At 38.8% G+C, this 20,192-nt stretch overlaps 1 protein-coding gene across 4 annotated transcripts in view; it reads right to left on the minus strand.

The window, feature by feature from the left end:
• LOC126470994 (exportin-7) overlaps positions 1-20,192 on the minus strand; it is a 244,019-nt gene that overhangs the window by 51,671 nt on the left and 172,156 nt on the right. The window lies entirely within an intron of this gene.

A 20,192-nucleotide genomic window follows, 5' to 3' on the forward strand; every position in this document is an offset into this window, starting at 1 on the left:
CTAGTACAGGGGTATGAGCCATGAGGTAAGGAGCTGGGAGCAGGGGTTGTTTAGGGATGGATGAGTATATCGCGTAGGTTCGGTGACGGCAGAATACCACTGTGGGAGGGGTGAGAAGGATAGTGGGTAGAATATTCCTCATTTCAGGGCACAACAAGAGGTAGTTGAAGCCCTGGCGGAGAATGTGGTTTGGTCACTCCAGTCCTGGATGGTTCTGACCCACAAGGGGAAGGCTCCTCTGTGGCCATAAGTGGGGGTTTCGGAGGTGGTGGTTGACTGGAGACCATACAACCACAGAGGAGCATTCACCTTGTGATTCAGAACCACCCAAGACTGGAGTAACTGAATTCGATTCTCTGCCAATGTTTTGTCTGTCTCTCATCGTACCCTGAAATGAGGAATGTCCTACACACTATCCTCCCCACCCTTCTCACAGCTGTATTCTGCTGTCCACCTAATATACTGATCCATCCCCACATAAACCCTGTTCTCACTCCCTTGTCTCACGGCTCATATGCTTGTAATAGACCAAGATGCAAGATCTGTCCCACACATCCCCCCAATGTCACCTACTGCAGTGTGGTCATAAGCAGGGCTATCTGTGAAACCAGTCATGTGATCTAAACGCTAAACTGCAACCACTGTGCTTCATTTTACATGGGCATAACAACCAGCAAACTGGCTGTCTGCATGAATGGCTAGTGACAAACTGTGGCCAAGAAACAGCTGGATCACCCAGCTGCTGAACACACTGCCCAACACAACATTCTTCACGTTAATGACTGCTTCACAGCATGTGGCACCTAGATCCTTCCTACCAAACATTAATTTTTATGAATTGTGCTGTTGGAAACTCTCTGCAATATATTGTAAATTGCCATAATCTGCATGGCCTCAACCTTTGTTAGTCATTGTCCCCCATCCCGTCCCTCTATGCTCCCACAAACAGTATTTTACTGTCCACCACCCATAACCTGTTCTACCTCCCCCTCCGCACCCCTGCCTCCTCCTACTCCCACCACCCTAACTGCTTTCTCATCATGCACAGTTGCTCACAGTCTGGTCTCGGCAGCTGGAGACAGCGGTGATGTGTGTGTGAGCTGTGTCTGCATTTGCCTGTGTTGTCTATTTCGGAAGAAGGCCTACCGGCTGAAAGCTTGTGTGTTTAGTAGGCTTTTTCTGCCTGTGTACGACTCAACATCTCCAATATATGGTGAGTAGCACTCTATCCTTTTCATAAAATTCTTGAAATTAACTTTAAATAAGAAATGAAATAACATCTGCTTGATACCTCCTACTCCACAGAAGAGTTGAATCACGGTATGCATGTTAAACAAAAAAAAACCTTAAGAAATCATGTAAATGGTTAGTATACTGCCATATTTTCCATTACCTTCCCATTCTGTGTAACAGCAAAAGGGTGCAATTATGATGAACAGAACATGCAAATAACTTAGAGCCAATAAATCAGAAACAATTACCAATGTAAATATTTTGTGACCTGGCTAATGTTTCTGCTTGTGTGAACAATCATATTATCATGTGCAAATTAAAATATTATGGAATACAACACATTCATGGTTTTCTTTCTACCTGCATAACAACAGAGAATATAGGTTCCATGGTGATTGCATAGCAACAGCGCTCACAATCTGAAGGACCAAGGCATAGTTTAATCAAAGGTTCTATTTTCGGTTGTCTTTCTTTGTGATGCACATTAATGGTCTTCCACATTCATGACAGAAACTACAAATTTTACCTTTCTGTAGATGATTCAGGTGTATGGATAAAAAGTAACCTTAGAACTGTTTTAGAAATTCTTTCTGGGTATTCAGCCAAGTGACATTATCCAGATGGTGTGATATTTTGTTACTACCTGCAGGCAGCCCTGAAGATTACTACCTGAAGATGCCAACAAGTCAGTCTGCCGAAATATTACACCATTTGGATGACACTATCCAGCTGAATACCCAACAGCATTTCAAAATAAACATATAGCAAGAAGGCATAAAACCACCACTAATCCTCTACGTGATAGAGCAACCAATGAAAGATTTTAGAACATAAACACATGCTTTGATTATCATTAAATTTCGGATTTGACTTGTGTCCACTCAAACAATGAAATACAAGAAGTGGTTAATGTTATGTTTTAGGAACTACAAATATGTTGCAACCTTTATTATAAAAGCCCACACTCTAGAATTAATGAAGCACTTAAGTTCCGTTACATTTGCAGTATGCATTGTTACAGCTATAGGTGATTTAAAAATTAAGAAAAAAGTTAATGCTGAATATTTCATTAACTAATTAATCACAGAATCATTTTTTAGAAACCTTAACTTGCAAGTATAATATTTCCAAGTACATAATCATGTTGCAAGTATTAAATCTGATGGTAGTTCTGGTACATGCTGCAGAGACCTCTTCAAAAATTTGGTATTTTGACAATTGCACACTACATTTATCCACTGATGTCTCCCATCTTCAACAATCTCTCTCTTTTCTCAAAAAATAGAGCAAAGCATGAGTATTTATAATAGGACAAAATAGTAGCCTCTGAAAATACTTGGAAGTATTGGAGTCAATACATGGGTAGAAATGTATTTGACAACTTGCCACAGTATATATTTTCTTTATATACTAACAGATGCTACAGTATATCCCATTTATCATGTCACATAGACATGATTTAGATTAATAGGCTTCTACCACTGTCCTAATTGCAATGATGACATCTATTACAGTGGAATCACATTAGTACGTCCCTTGTTACCGCATTTTCAATGAATAATATGACTGTTTTCGGAAGTCTCACTCCCAATTGCATTAAAAGCATGTTAAAACAACTTGTTTATTTCTTCTCCTCCTCTGTTTAGTGATTTCAGATTTGATGGAATCTGTACTGTTGGACCACAGCAACATCTGTCGCTGAGAGATGAGAGTGGTGGGTGCAGGATTTTTGCAGGATATGTGGATATGTGCAGGGATATAGCATTATTCAGTGGTGGCAGCTCTGGAAGTCATACAGATTGTTTTTTACACTAGTTATGACAAAGTAGTACCTACAGGTTGGCAGTAAGACTTCTCTAGTATCCAAAAAATAAACCAAATATTTATTAGTGTGCAGCTCAATCACTGGCACTCTTTGTTCCTATTTAGCACTTGAGTGATTCTCAGTCCGTGTGTGTGTGTGTGTGTGCGTGCGCGCGCGCAAGAAACCGAGTGCCAATACTTCAAGGACAAAAAGACAGTTAAAAAATGAAGAAAAGTGGAACATTATTGAGAAAGCGCGCAAAAATTCATGTATGAAGTGTGTTTCTATTGCTGATATTTCTGGCTTTAGCAGACATCATCTACATCTACATACATACTCTGCAATCCACCATGCGGTGCGTGGCAGAGCGTACCTCGTACCACAACTAGCATCTTCTCTCCCTGTTCCACTTCCAAACACAACGAGGGAAAAATGACTGCCTATATGCCTCTGTACGAGCCCTAATCTCTCTTATCTTATCTTTGTGCTCTTTCCGCGAAATACAAGTTGGCGGCAGTAAAATTGTACTGCAGTCAGCCTCAACTCTGGTTTTCTAAATTTCCTCAGAAGCGATTCACGAAAAGACGCCTCCTTTCCTCTAGAGACTCCCACCCGAGTTCCTGAAGCATTTCCGTAACACTCGTGTGATGATCAAAACTACCAGTAACAAATCTAGCAGCCCGCCTCTGAATTGCTTCTATGTCCTCCCTCAATCCGGCCTGATAGGGATCCCAAACGCTCGAGCAGTACTCAAGAATAGGTCGTATTAGTGTTTTATAAGTGGTGTCCTTTAGAGATGAACCACATCTTCCCAAGATTCTACCAATGAACCAAAGACGACTATCTGCCTTCCCCACAACTGCCATTACATGCTTGTCCCACTTCATATCGCTCTGCAATGTTACGCCCAAATATTTAATCGATGTGACTGTGTCAAGCGCTACACTACTAATGGAGTATTCAAACATTACAGGGTACTTTTTCCTATTCATCTGCATTAATTTACATTTATCCATATTTAGAGTTAGCTGCCATTCTTTACACCAATCACAAATCCTGTCCAAGTCATCTTGTATCCTCTACAGTCACTCAACGACGACATCTTTCCGTACACCACAGCATCATCAGCAAACAGCCGCACATTGCTATCCACCCGATCCAAAAGATCATTTATGCAGATAGAAAACAACAGCGGACCTACCACACTTCCCTGGGGCACTCCAGATGATACCCTCACCTCCCATGAACACTCACCATCGGGGACAACGTACTGGGTTCTATTACTTAAGAAGTCTTCGAGCCACTCACACATTTGGGAACCAATCCCATGTGCTCGTACGTTAGTTAGGAGTCTGCAGTGGGGCACCGAGTCAAACGCTTTCCGGAAGTCAAGGAATATGGCATCCGTCTGATACCCTTCATCCATGGTTCGCAAGATATCATGTGAAAAGAGGGCGAGTTACGTTTCGCAGGAGCGATGCTTTCTAAATCCGTGCTGATGCATGGATAGCAATTTCTCTGTCTCAAGGAAATTCATTATATTCAAACTGAGAACATGTTCGAGAACCCTGCAACAAACCGATGTTAAGGATATTGGTCTGTAATTTTGAGGATCCGTCCTTCTACCCTTCTTATATACAGGTGTCACCTGCACTTTTTTCCAGTTGCTCGGGACTTTACGTTGGGCAAGAGATTCGCGATAAATGCAAGCTAAGTAAGGAGCCAATGCAATAGAGTACTCTCTGTAAAACCGAATTGGAACCCCATCAGGACCTGGTGATTTATTTATTTTCAACCCATTCAGCTGCTTCATAACCCCAGGGATGTCTATCACTATGTCCTCCATACAGGAATCTGTACGAGACTCATACGGCTCCAAGGTTCTCTCCTCAGAGCAGAAGTGGTTGCAGCATCATGCGTATGGCGTTATCAGTAGTGTGAGGTACCAGTACCAGACAGCACCTTTCTTGAGTGAGGACCCCTCCCCCCCCCCCCCCCCCCCAAAAAAAAAGTAAAAAAATATATATGCAGCCTACCAATGCAATCAGTTGATATGTTCAGAGACTGAGAATCAAAATGCTAACTTTCTTTCAAATATTTTAATAATGGTGCATTAAATTTATCTACAAATAGCATGCTGTCATCTAGTTATTTCAAAAGTCAGAATTACATGCAAAGCTAAAAACAAAAGCTAATGACAAAACAAAGTTCTTTAAGTGTCTTCAAGCCCCACCTAGATCAGGCTCCCAAGTGAAGTAGTGGCACTGCCGAATCAGATCTGAAGGGGCAGTCATGGTGGACAGACATGTTGTCAGCTGCAGACAGTTATATTTCAATTTTATGCAAATTCAGTAAAGTTTTAATCAGGTCAGAAGGGGCAGTCATGGCAGACAGACATATATCTTATGTCATCAGTCAAATCCTAATTTTGTGCAGGAATAATGAGTCTAGAGCAGTTTAAGAATCCGTAACACGTAATCAAGTACTGATGTCACAAGATAAAGTTAGTAAATACATTAATAACATGTGACATGGATAATGTTCGTAACTTGCAGTTTCTTGCATTATGCTACAATAAATACGAGTGGTATCCGTAGAAAAGAGTGAATGAATTATTTAATTACATAACATCAGTCCCTTGATAATAGTTCATTCCAGCCTCAAGACAATGGACCTACAACCTACGTGCTGCTGTCTGCACAGAGGACACCTTTAAAAGGCTACAGACTGGTCAAAACTAACAGAACTTAATGCATTTCCATCTGGAATGCGTAATGCATTGTCAGAACAGATCATTGCCACGTCGTCTGTGCTAAGAAGTAGGCAGTTGATATGAAGCGCAGTAGCCATAGTTTACGTCTTGTACTGCATGAACATTTTTCCATCGAAATTAAGTACAATAGTGAGCAAATGAAAAATAACTGAAGCAGCTAGTTTGGAAGGAGGATATAGCAAACGAAGATGAGTTCATGAGAGTAAGATTTGAGAACTGGAAAATGCGGTATTGAAGTGAATTAAATAAGCTCATGCTTCAAATACAAGGTGGAATCCAAAATTTTCCGGACTGGTGCTGCATATCTGATAAGTCAGTGTGCTGAGTGGCATTCAGCTGGGAGGACATGTTGGGCGTCCACAGTGATTTCCGTAATACTCTGTGTTTGGTGTGTGGTGATTTTATGATGGATCTGTGAACAGAACAGCGGGTGTGTATCAAATTCTGTGTGCATTTCAGGAAAAGTGCTACGGAGACCCTTGCAATGATTCAACTGCATTTACTGTTATGACCCAGAGACAAAGCAACAATTTTCCCACTGGAAGAGCCTGGGCTCCCCAAGTGAAGAGCATGATCATCGTTTTCTTTGATACCAAGGGAATTGTGCACAAATAATTAGTCCCACCCAACCAAACAGTGAATTCCATGTACTACTGTGACATTTAGCGATGGCTCCGTGAAAACGTGGCAACGACGGCCCGAACTTTGACATCAAAGGAACTGGCTGGTGCATCATGACAACGCACCCTGTCACACGTCCTTGCTCACCAGGACCTTCTTTGCAAAAAAACAACATGGCAGTTGTACCCCACCCACCGTACTCGCCAGATTTGGCACCTCGTGATTTCGCAAAACTGAAACTCAAGTTGAAAGGCCGTCGGTTCGACACTCCAGAGAGGATTTAAGAAGCATTGCTGGCGGTGATAAACACCCTCAAAGAACAGGACTTCCAGAAAACGTTTGACCAGCAGCAGAAGCACTGTGACTGGTGTGTACGTGCGGATGGGAACTACTTCGAGGGTGATGGTGACCATTAGTCCAAAGGTAAGGTTTTCAACAGATGGCAGCACCAGTCCCAAAAATTTTGGATAGCACCTCGTATACCATTGTGGTTTGCGCTAAAGCAACGTATTTGGTATGAAAGTTAGCACTCACAGATTTCAAATCATCAAATGGCTGGATCGAAAGGGTCAAGAACTGACAATTTAGTGTACAAATGTGTTTGAGATGAGGATGGCAGAATAAAAATTGGGACTGTTTAGTCATGGAAAAATAATCTTCCATCAACCATAGAAAGCTGCAGTTCCAACGAAGTTTTTAATGCAGATGAAACAGGCTTATTTTCTAACCATCTGTACGATAGAACTTAGGAGTACAGGGGAACGAAATGCCACAGTGGAAAATTTAATGAAGAGGGGTTAGTTAATTTCTTATTATGTTGTGATGAGAGTTGAACAGAAAAGATGATGCCACTAATAATTGGAAAGGCAAAGAGTACACAATGATTTAAAAATTTGCTGACATTTCCATGAAAATACGAAGTGTGTGAGAAAGTGACGAGACTGAGTTTTTATCTAGCAAAGTTTTTTATTTTTGTCAAACAACAATATTGTTATTTTCAAAGTAGTTCCCTTTGGCAACTACACATCAGCAGTGTCATTCCCACACTGAAATACTCAACTGGTAGGGCCTTTAACTTGTCCGTCACATTCTTTTGAATGTTCTCCAGAGTCCCAAAACGACACCCTTTTAAGGAATTTTCCAATTTTGGGAGAAGGAAATAGTCACAAGGGCTCACATCAGGTGAGTACAAGGGCTGTGGAACAACAGGAATGTCTTCCGAGGTCAAAAATTCAATGGGCATGTGACATGGGGCATTGTCATGACGCAGCCTCCACTTGTCTGCAATGTCTGGTCTCACTTGATTCATCCTTCTCCAGAGCCTTTCAAGGACATCTTTGTAAAAACACTTGGTTGATAGTTCTGCAGGAACAAAGTCTGTCTGATGACACAACAGCACACACAACTTTCACATTTTTGTCAGTTTTTGAAACTGAAGGTCTCACTGAGCAAGGTTCATTTTCAACATGTTCTCAGCATTTTAAAAATGATTTGTGGTAGTGAAAAACTCATGCTCTTGATAAGGCATGTTCCTCATAGGCCTGTTTCAACTTTTCAAACGTCACAATTGCAGATTCCCCAAGTTTAACACAAAACTTGATGGCATAATGTTGCTCAAAATTCAGCTGTTCGATTTTCTTAACAAAGCACAACTTCACTGATGGCACTCTCAAAAATTACATTATGGCTGTATCACTGAAACTTGAGACTAAGCATCTAAAAGAGATTAACACACCGGTCTACACACATTATTTAGAACAACACAACGTAGTCAGATCGCTCGCAGCATTGTCAGTATTTTTCTCACCCACAACACATACATCTAATGTGAAAGCACGGATTACAAAAACTATATTCCAACTATTCTTGCATGCCTAGGATGCAAGACTGGTTGTTAGAAGTAGGAAAATTGTACTGTTTATTGAACAATGTGCATCGCATCTCCAAGATATGTCGTATCTAGGTAATATAAATGTAGTGGATTTTCCTCCCAACTACACAACCACCTTCAGCCATTTGATCGAGATCTTTCAAAATTCCTGAAACAAAAATACAGGAAGATTTGCGCACATAAGTGGCTGGGAATCTGTATGAGAAAGCACACTCTCTAACTGCTTCAAGAAGGCTGGCTTTCATCAGATACTTATAGAAAGCATCACGCCAGAAAATGAAGGAAACGCAGCTGAACAATGTCATATAATAATGGAGCAAGTATAAAACACTGACTACCTTAGTTTTGGTGAATGTTACGAAGGCATTACTGATTATGAAGTATTGCAGCAGCAGATGGCAGAGAAACAGGAATGTGAAGATGAAGACAAACCAGAACCTTCGTTGGTTCTTACACTATCAAAAGCTACTGGAACAATGGGCACAGTTAAGTATTGTCTGTTGAGTTTAGAAGTCTATGAAGAAGTGATGAATGTAATAACTAAGATGGACAATACAATACTAAAATAAGGACAAAAGAAACAATTAACTACTGACATATTTTTCAGACCTCTGTGAAGACCAGACTACGCACTGTATCTTACTGTATTACAGTATAGTCAGGTTAAGATTACGATATACTGGTAGTTTACTGAAAGGACAACCCCTATTCAATTACATCTACATACTCACTCCACAAACCTCCATACGGTTCTTGGTGGAGGGTACCCTCTGCCACTACTAGTCATTCCCTTTCCTACTCCACTCATAGATAGAGTGAGGGAAAAAATGATTGTTTATATGCTTTCATATGAGCCATAATTTCTTCTATCTTATCTTCGTGGTCCATACGCAAAATGTATCTTGGCTGTAGCAGGCCTGTTCTGCAGTCAGCTTCAAATGCTGGTTGTCTAAATGTTCTCAATAGTGTTTCTCGAAAAGAACATTGCTTCCTTACAAGGATTTCCATTTGAGTTCCTGAAGCGTGTCCGTAACACTTGTGTGTTGTTCAAAGCTCCCAGCAACAAATCTAGCAGCCTGCCTCTGAATTGCTTCAATGTCTTCCTTTAATGTGACCTGGTACAGATCCCAAACACTTAAGTAATACTCAAGAATAGGTTGCACTAGCATCCTATATGCGGTCTCCTTTGCAGAAGAATCATATTTTTCTAAAATTCCCCCAATAAGCCAAAGTCAACCATTCGCCTTTCCTACCACAATCCTCACATGCTTATTCCATTTCATACTGCTTTGTAATGTTAGCCCAGATATTTACATGACACGACTGCACCAAGCAGGACATTACTAATGCTGTAACTGAACATTCTGGTTTTGTTTTTCCTACTCATCTGCATTAACTTACATTTTTCTACATTGAGAGCCAGTTACCATTCATCACACCAACTACAAATTTTGTCTGAGTCATCTTGCATCATCCTACAGTCACTCATCATCAGCGAACAACTGCAGACAGCTGTCCATCCTGTCTGCTGGATCATTTATGTACAGAGAAAAAATAATAGCGGTACTATCACACTACCCTGTGGCACCCCTAGCAATACACTGTCTCTGATAAACACTTTGCAATCAAGGACAACATACAGGGTTCTATTGCTTAAAAAGTCTGAGCCACTCACACATCTGAGAACATATTCTGTATATTTGTACCTTCAGTAACGGTCTAGGGGATGTGGACAGGGAGGGGGGGTCCATGCCAAATACTTTCCAGAAATCTAAGAATGTGGAATCTGCCTGTTGTCCTTCACCCATAGTCCACAGTATATCACGAGAAAAAAGCAAGCCCGAGTTTCACATGAGCGATGATTTCTAAACCCGTGCGGACTAGTGGACATAGGTTTTCAGTCTCTAGGAAATTGATTATATTCAGACTCAGAAAATGTTCTAAAACTCTGCAGCAAACAAGTGTTAAGGATATTGGCCTGTAATTTTACATGTCTGTTCTTTAAACCTTTTTACTTACAGGAATGAACTGCACTTTTCTCCCAATGGGTGTGAGATTCACAATAAATGCAAGTTAATTAAGGCGCCAGTACCCTAGAGAACGCTTTGTTGAAGCGAACTGGGATTCTGTCTGGACCTGTTTTCAGCTGTTTCTCTCTGTCAGTGATGCTCGTTACTATGTCACTCATATGGAAATCTGTGCGATGGTCAAACGACAGTGCGTTTGTATGCATGAATGATTTCTTAAATGTGGAATTTAAAGCTTCAGTTTTCATTTTGCTATCTTTAACAGGCACACCATACTGGTGAATGAGTGCCTGGATGTAAGTGTTATACCCCCTTAGCGATTTTACATACGACCAGAATTTTCTTGGGTTCTTTGCCAGGTCTTTAGTTAAGGTATGGCAACGGTCACCGGAAGTGATTCGCTAATGGAGAAATGATAAATGAACAATAATTGTTTGTATAGAGAATTGTAATAACAACAGAAATATTAGAGTATTTTTATTTGTTCTACACCTCAAGCTAGGTTCGTATTTTGGACACATGAGGCTCCACACTCATGTCACATGACTGTCCTGCATTCCAACTGGCTGATGATAAAAGCATACAAATCCAATAAATTGGATCTAGCCAAGGAGAGTGCAATCAAATTTTTGAAACCATTCACCCTGGTGGGCCCTCATTTGCCAGTAATCGACGAAATTTTTTTTTTAAATTTTGCGTGATGGGCTAAAGCTTTAAATAAGTAACTTAATATAAAGTGGTTGCTTGGTGTAATGGTTGTAGTACTAGCGTCATATGCAAGAAGCGGGTTCAACCCATGGTAGGTGCTACAAAAATTTTTATTTTTAAATCTTTATTGAAATGATTTCAATCATTACTTTTATTCAATTAATTGGTTTAAATGAAATTTTTTATTTCTATTCCTTTGGTACATCATTTCAATCATCATATTAACTTTTTGAATTGCTCTTATTTTTAATTCCTGTAATTCTTTTTCCACTTGGAATCTTAGTGCATGTGATTTTAATAACACCCATGGATTAAAATCGATTTAATTTCTTCTGTTTTGTCATCCTATATTTTTGTACATTTTATTCCCTTCATAATTTCTATTTCTCATTTTGCTTGATTTTCGCTTTACTTCTAATCCCTTCCTTCAGTCAAATTTTTGCCTACTTCATTTTGCCCAGTGTGCAATAAATATTTGTGATTTAAATGTTTGAATAGATTGGCATTTTCAAGAGTTTAAATGTTACAATAGTCTAAAAACAGACATCACTGGATGCGGATATGGAGGGGCATGTGGTCAACACACTGTTCTTCCAGCAGTATGCCAGTTCATGAGAATGGAGCTGCTGCTTTTCAAGCAAGTAGCTTCTCAGTTAGCCTCATAAGGGCTGCGTGCACCCTGCTTGCCATAACCGCTCGGCACACAGGTTGGTCACCCATCCAAAATGGTTCAAATGGCTCTGAGCACTATGGGACTTAACATCTATGGTCATCAGTACCCTAGAACTTAGAACTACTTAAACCTAACTAACCTAAGGACATCACACAACACCCAGCCATCACGAGGCAGAGAAAATCCCTGACCCCGTCGGGAATCGAACCCGGGAATGTCACCCATCCAAGTGCTAGCCCAGCCGAACAGAGCTTAACTTCGGTGATTTGATGGGAACTGGTTTTACCACTGCGGCAAGGCCATTGGCAGTGACAGATAAATAAAAATAAATTAATCAACTTCACATGCACAAAGATTTCAAGTCAAAAATGAATGATGGTAATTAAAAATGAAAGCAACTGAATAAATTAATATCGTGATTAAAATGATGTGGCAAAGGAACAGAAATAAAAAATTACATTCAAACTAATTAATGAAATGAAAATAATGATCAAAGTCATTATGATAAACATTTTAAAATAAAAAATTTTGAACTACCTAACAAGATTTGACCCCCATGTGCTCTTGCATATGAAGCTAGTACTATAACCATTACACAATGCAATCGAATCATAATATGTTGCTTATTTAAAGCTGTAGAGTTTCACACGAAATTATAAACATTTTATTTTGTCAATTACTCGCAAACAAGCAACCACCGATGTGAATGGTTTAGGATGTAATACCTGAGACTTTAACTTACATACGTGAGACTTTAACTTACATCACCATACATATGGTTTCAATAGATGGATCCCATTATTGGGGACCTCTCCTTGTTAGTGTACAAGAAGCAAAAATGCACTACCATGTAATTCTGAATGTTTCTGGATGTGATATTCAGAGCGTGTTCTTGAAAATGTGAACTTTCAATTATAATTAACTGAGACAGCTTGTCAGGAAGTGTGGCATTAACAGATTGTATATTATCCCAAATATGGTACCCTTAATTTCACAGTTTCATCGAAGCAAAAATCTAATTATTGTGAAATAGGTATTTTTCTGTAGCTTATAGTGTTTAAAATCTGCAGCCCCTTCAGAAACATGCTAACGAGATTCCACTGTACTAGTATCAGGAATGCAAGTAGTCTGAAGAGCCATAGAGACTCATAATGAAAGTTAGTAATACACAATATGCACACGAGCACGCACGCCAGCCAGCCAGCCAGCCAGCCAGCCAGCCAGCCAGCCAGTCACCCCACCCCCTCCAAACACCCTACCATCTTCCCCAAAGTGATCTGAAAACAGGATGTCATTTACCCAGTTCCTTACTCCTTACTGCTATACTGAACTACATGGAAACATACTGTAGATGTTTTCTGAAGGGCTATAAAGTTCTTTGCAAGGGGCACACTTGAACCTTTGCAATCAATCCAGTAGCATGTTAAGTCAAGTTTGTTAAACAATTCCTCTATGTTTCTCTGATGTTCAAACATATAGAGATGGTTGAACAATATTCACTTTACATTGGCATACACTAATGTTTTCATATTCCTTTTGGAGGTTGCTCTTCCTTACAAGAAGCAGTAGTTCCCAAAGCAGCCACTGGAACACTACTGACAATTTCACACTGTTTATTTAGACAAATTCTCCTTTCTGACCAGAAGCCATTCTTAGAGATGGTGGTGATCTCACAAGCTCAAACTTAACATATGCAGCTATACGACATTAATACATTGTATGCCCTAATGTTCCTATGAATGAAGAAAAAGGGCAAGTCAAGTGTAGGACAAAATTAGGCAAACAATCAAAGACTTATAATAATGTAACTGCAAGTAAATGGAACATATTGTTAGTCAGTCAGTTAGTTCATGAATCATGGCAAAAAAAGTGACAAAAGTTGGGGGAGGGGGGATATTACTTATCAGCGATAAAAGTGGTTAATTCCTCCACACCCTCCTTTACATCTAAGGAAATCTTTTCTGTGAAGGCTACAACTCTTTGCCACAAGATAGTCAATACATTTTAATGGTATTTGCATAGTGTGATGTGCAGTCATACTGTTACCTGAACTGTAAATAAGAGTGTCGCAAATATGGATGAACCAAGTGATGGCAAAAGAGGTGGAGAAACTCTCCTAGTTCTCATTCTAGATTTCTTCAAATTTTTAATTTCTGTGGTATTTTGCAGTTGTTCAGCTCAGCATGAAGTAGACATTGCTCTTAAAAATTGTCCAATTTGCAGATATTTTATTAATATCAGTATGCCAGTGAATCTTTCAGATCTTCCTGTTTGTAAAATGGTATCAGTCCATCATGAGTAAAGGCATCTACTCTCATAATCAATGTAAATCATCAGTTTCTGAAAATATAATGTAATTGGGTAGATTAAAAAAATTACTCGCCAAGTGCAGGCAGGAGACCACATGTATAAAGATATTGAAATTTGCAAGCTTTCAGAGCCAGTGGCTCCTTGAACCCGGGGTCAGGGGAGACTTACCAGACGGGATGGGAGAAGGAAGAACTGATAGTTGGAGACAGCACCGGACGAGATTTGAAAATCTTTTTCTATAAGATCATTTACGGCAAGGCTACTGACCCATGAGATGACTATTTAGAACTGTAATTGATAGAATTTTGATTAAAAGACACACAACCAAACAACAACATTTGCACCATTACCTACACACAGGCAATGCACTATGGCAAAAGGCCCTAAACACAAATACTAGAGCAAAAAGAATGTGCCAAAGGACCAATTTTCATTATGGTTTTGAGACTAAGTCTGAAGGGAAATGTTTTATGAGTGAGAATCATATCAATCTCAAGAGTAACTAAAGAAACAGAAACCTGCCCAAACGAAGCCTGAGGGTTATGTGGCAAATGCCACAAAATGTTTAAATTAATTACCTACTCATTTTTTCCCGAGTAAATAGTTTACTGAAAGTATGGGGTTATGTGATGTTTGCAGTGCCATGTGATAATTTTAATAAAACCAAGTTTATCACACTGTTTGAACATGGTTTAGCAATGTTTCACAAAACTGCACCAGTTTGTTTGTACAACCTGTTCACTTTCTAAAGAGCTGCGGCACAGTGACTGATGTGAGATGGCGTTTAGATATAAATCAAATGACCTCAGTTAGAACCCACAGCTGTTTCAGAACAGCAAACCATAGTTAGCAGACGACAGTATGCTGAATGTGTCTACAAGCTCATTAAGATATGTAGAGTTATGTAACACATGAAATTCCAAACCAAAGAAATGTGATATGCATTTGAATCTGATATGGTTTAAATTTTATGATGAGTTCAATGAAGCTACTCTTTGCTACATAATATGTAGCAGTTGCTGCATTAATCAAATTTATTATTAAAGTATTTGAATGCCTTTTGGCTACTTCTGAAGATGCATATACTTCACTTTACACAGTTTGTTTTATCTGTTGAAAACATTGTCAGTTGTTGTATTTTTGTCTTAATTCTGCTTATATCTGGAAATGTCATCTGCTCCCACATTTTTAATAGTTGCAAATATGGATTTCAAATACCTTTAACAAGTGCAAAGCATTTATGAACACTGTGGCCACAAAATGAAGAACTGTGATCAAATCTAGTTTAGATGATAGAGGTAAAATTCACACAATTAACAATTTTTTATTGCTTTTGCGGGAAATATATAATCACAAATACATTAAATCTGAACACACTGAAATATTATACAGTGGGTCCTTGTTACTCCACACTATCAGTCCACCCAAATCATGCACAATAACTTCAAGTGTCACCAGCACGTGATTCGTCGTTGTCGCTGCATGATCCAGAACTCTGCTCAAAGTCAGTATAACAAAGGAGGTTGTCCTCAGTCCCACCAAGATGACTGGAAAGTCAGCTTTTTAAAAACTTTTCACCACAAGTTCTTCCAGCATTGACTGCCAAGCAGCCAAAATTCAACAGCACACTTATGACACGGAAGCATGCAACAACCAGCCTCCTGGTGTCACAGTTGTATTGTTCATCATGTAATCTCTATAGAATTGTCTTATACTAGCTCTGAATGGATGATTGAAAAACACATCCAAAGGCTGCAACACACTTGCCATGCCACTAGGTCACAGTTGCCTTTTTTCGGATTCTGTTTCACTCAAGTCACCTGTGTACCAGCAGAAACTATCCAACACAAGCATTGATCTTGAGCTAAGAAGAGCTCCTCACCGCTTATTCCAAATTGCTTAAGTCCGGTACAGGATCAGTTCCTCTGTAGTTCATCTACCATTACAAGTTCTTACAATGATACCAGGTGGGTAGATTTCTCCCTTGGGCAGAGTTTTCCAATTACAAACCACATATGGTGGCAATTTCTGTCCATCTGCTGTAATGCTTAACATCACTGTGACTGCTGCTTTTCAGCACATGTACATATTTGCATAGTACATTTACCTATGTTATTTATTGTAGTGCTGCTCAGCATATCAAAATTAATCAGCGTTTGGTGTACATTCCCTATCTGGGAAAGTAAATAATAATTTTTGCATCGATGTCGGATTATGCAATGCTGGAAAGTTATCACACTGTATAAACAGATAGTGTGTTTTGTTGCACAAATTGCAAAACCCACCCATGTGAAATGTTAAATTTTACTGGTGAAATGTTTCTTTTACATCCTATCAGCCTTCAATTTGAATGATTTCAATAGGAATGCAATATCCACATTTCCTTTCCCAATTACAAAGTCAAGCAAGTCTTTTTTTCACATTTGGATATGTGCACCTTTACCCTCGAAATGCACACCAATATTCTGAACTATTTAGGAGTTTCTTTTCACTTGCACACAACCAACGAATGTTTTTTTTCATCAACATCAAATCCACATCAAGCTCCGGCTTTACATATTCCTCTAGAAAGCTGATAATTTGAAATTTAAATTTTGCAGTTAACTAGTACACTCCTTTTCCATTGTCACTCACAAACCAAAAGATCAACTTTTCTCTCACTCTCAAATTGCTTACACTGTCCCTGGAATTAGTCATGTCACTCGACCTCCGTAAAAATCTTGTATTTCCATGACACACGTGTCACATGTAAAGAGTCTGCACCTCACAATAGAGCTGTTCTATTCTGCCAAGTTAGAAGTACATTGTAGTCATGTGGTGTTGAAGAAGGGGAAGGGGAGAGAAGCAACTCAAAAGACTAATTGAACTTTCTTGTAATTTAGTAGTGCAGCCTATATTTGAGATTTACTTTTTACTACACTCTCATGTAAAAAGTTTAGGTGCAGCTTATATTTGCACATAAATGGTTTGCATACAGTAAAACCAAGCTTATTATTCTGTTTGAAGCACTTTTAAGTATTAAAAAGTCAGTGGGCCTGGAATGTGAGAAAGTCAAATTTACTAGCACGAAGAACAGCAACAGCACAACCTGACCAGCACATTTGCGAGGATTCAAACCAATGTTTTGGAATTATAAATGAGTAGCTTGACTGCCAAATGCTTGTTCTAGGTGCCTCCTATAATGCACTTTGGTCCTTTTGGGGCAGAGTGGCAGCTTCTCATACATTTCCAGTTTATGTTTATGACTATTAGGAATACAAAAATTTCACATACATGCTAATGACTAAAATAATGTGAAAGCAGTAGTTTTTAATGGTCCAATACGAAAATGGCAGTTTTAATAGAAAGTCCTGAAATTTGGCATTTTCCGCACTCCCATGAAAAGATGTCAAATTTGACGTCAGCAGATTACTAATATTGGAAATCAATAGTTGTTTAATATTGAAATTTGATCTTGTGTTATTGTGCCAATACTGAAGTTCACGTACAGCCTTAAAATGACTGTTAATCGCCATGTAAACAACTGATGCCCTGCATCTGACTACAAAAAAAATGGCCTAAATCTAATGATCTCTCTTTCAGTAACAATTTTATTCATCAATGTCACATTTCCCGACACTTTTGCACAACAAACCGTACCACACATGACGCATTTTGGTGTGATTTTCATGCAACATACCAACTGAAATGTTTATTTTCACAGAATGCATGAATAAATATGGAAGCGACCAAATATGGAATTGTAGCTTTGCAAACATATAAAACAACATGGCACATGTTCAGTTTGTTTCTGTCACAGTATATGACATGACATCCTGCAAAATGCACTGACACTTGCAACAGATAGAATAACTGAAATTATGCTGCATGAGTAGTATGACAGCTTCTTAAGGAATCCCATTCTCTGGCTTCACCAACTCACAACCAAGTTCCTAATTTTTGATCCAACCTAGAACTCTGGCTTTGATTAAGATCATGCTCTCACCACTTTCAAATAGTAAATGTAATACCGAATAAATACTGAAATGAACATTCATGGAGGTTTCTGTACCATCGTTTTCAATGTAACACTGAGAAACAATGAAATGAGGACATATGGTACTTGAAAGATAGCACCAAAACTGGCAAAAACAATACCAAACTTGGCCTTCAACTAAAATATTTTTTCTGTCCCTAACCACCACCATCAGGCCCCTCTCCCCTGCTCAGGAGATGGCCACAGAAAATGGTCTAAGAGAAAGCAATAAACTGAAAGAACTTCTTTTAATTAAAAATGGTTGTATGGCTGATTGCATTGGTTGTTGAATTGTGTGTGTGACTGTTACACACTGCTTTTATGTCCCTTTTTATACAAATAATATATGGTCAAATAACTTTAACTATAACTCTGATTAAACTGGTAGTACATAAAGATACGAGTAATTTTTTTCCCCCATGAAAGGATAAAGGAGAGACAAGCAGATCTTTTGCACACTGGGCAGCCTTTGAATGTGATCAGAAACAGAAAGAGCCCAAGTAAATAGGGCAATGGGGACAACAAGGCATATTTTAAGTACCTGCCTCTCCAGGGTAGCCCATACAGACTGATAACAGAATATAAGCAATCTCTTGTCTGTAATTTTATTTATATTTCAATAGTATCTGCAAAGATTCAATTAATCAATTAATAGTGTGTGTGCGCGTGCGTGTGTGTGTGTGTGTGTGTGTGTGTGTGTGTGTGTGTGTGTTTTCTTGAGGGGGGGGGGCAGCATGGGGGGAGGGGAGGGAGGGGCAGTGAGCATGCGCATGCATGCATTCAGGAATCTTAACCTTTGTCAATAACACAAAACTATTATGAAGGAAAGGCATTTGCATATTTATGCTCCTTTATTTCTACTTTGAATACTTACTCTCATACTTATTTTATATAAACCATGTCTGATGCACACTACAAACAACAGTATAGTGTATTTCATTTTATTTGGCCGGAGTTCTCTTCATACTGCTGATACTTGCTTGTACATAATTTCTCATACTGGTACTATACTCGAGAGTTGTTTTTGCTCTGTACAGTCTAATAGTTCTCAATGTTAATAAATTGTATTTAATCATCACTGTTCTTCTTCAGAATTTTTTAATTTATGCCATACACCAGATCATATTCTGAATTATTGTTCATTTTGTACCATTACTGATAGACATCTACCTTGTTGTAACAGTTGCCACTACTTAGGTGCAATGGGCATAGAGCTTGTGAATAGTTTGGTATAATGCTGAAAAATCATCTTATGTTGTACAAAGTTCTCAAATTTAATCTACTGAATTACATGAATTCCCTCCCTCCAACTTTAACTACACTTACTGATGGGTTTCTCATACATTGCCATTTATTACATAAAATAGTACTCTTGTTTTTGGATGTCCAGCTATGTTGGCAATTTTATTTATGTAACAATATTTTAATAAATTATACAGTCTTACTCCAAAGGCACCGTGATCTTGTGTCTGCTGGCTGCCTGGACCCCCGAGACACACATCTAAATCTTCATAAATCACTGAATAGTCCTCACATTCTATCTTTGTCGTCAATTTTCTATTCATTATTATTCTATTCATTTCAATTCATTATTATATTTGATAACTACTGCACATCATTTTCATCATACAAACTGAACAGCTTTACGCTGTGACAACCAGTTCTTCTCGAAATCATTACACTAATCCTGAGTTACATGCAACGTGGTAATATGTGCTCAGATTTTTCCAAATCAAGTTTAACTTGTTTATGATGTACATATCACACAGAGGCTTCAATGGCACTTCAATGAAAATAGCAACAGGAAAAACAAGGTATGTTTAGCTGCTCACCTTCAGAGGAACCCATGCAGCAGAACAAAGACTAGTGGAATTCAAACTACCTCTTGTCTGTACCTTCAAGTTTCTTTTAGAAAGCTTACTGTTTGCATTAAATGGAATAGTGTTGCTCAAAACATGCTGAAGGGACGGGTAAGCAAGCCCTACCAAGAAGTGTTAAGAGCACCCTCTCAGTTTTCTCAAACACATTCACGACTAGCTTTGCAGAATGTATTAAACAGGTATTCATGCTTTATTAATTCACTCTGTAAGTAATAGACACAACAGTTTGAAACTGAACCACATTTTCCATTGTTTAA

This window comes from Schistocerca serialis, chromosome 1 (assembly GCF_023864345.2).
Source record: "Schistocerca serialis cubense isolate TAMUIC-IGC-003099 chromosome 1, iqSchSeri2.2, whole genome shotgun sequence".
In the NCBI taxonomy this organism is placed as follows: Eukaryota; Metazoa; Arthropoda; class Insecta; order Orthoptera; family Acrididae; genus Schistocerca; species Schistocerca serialis.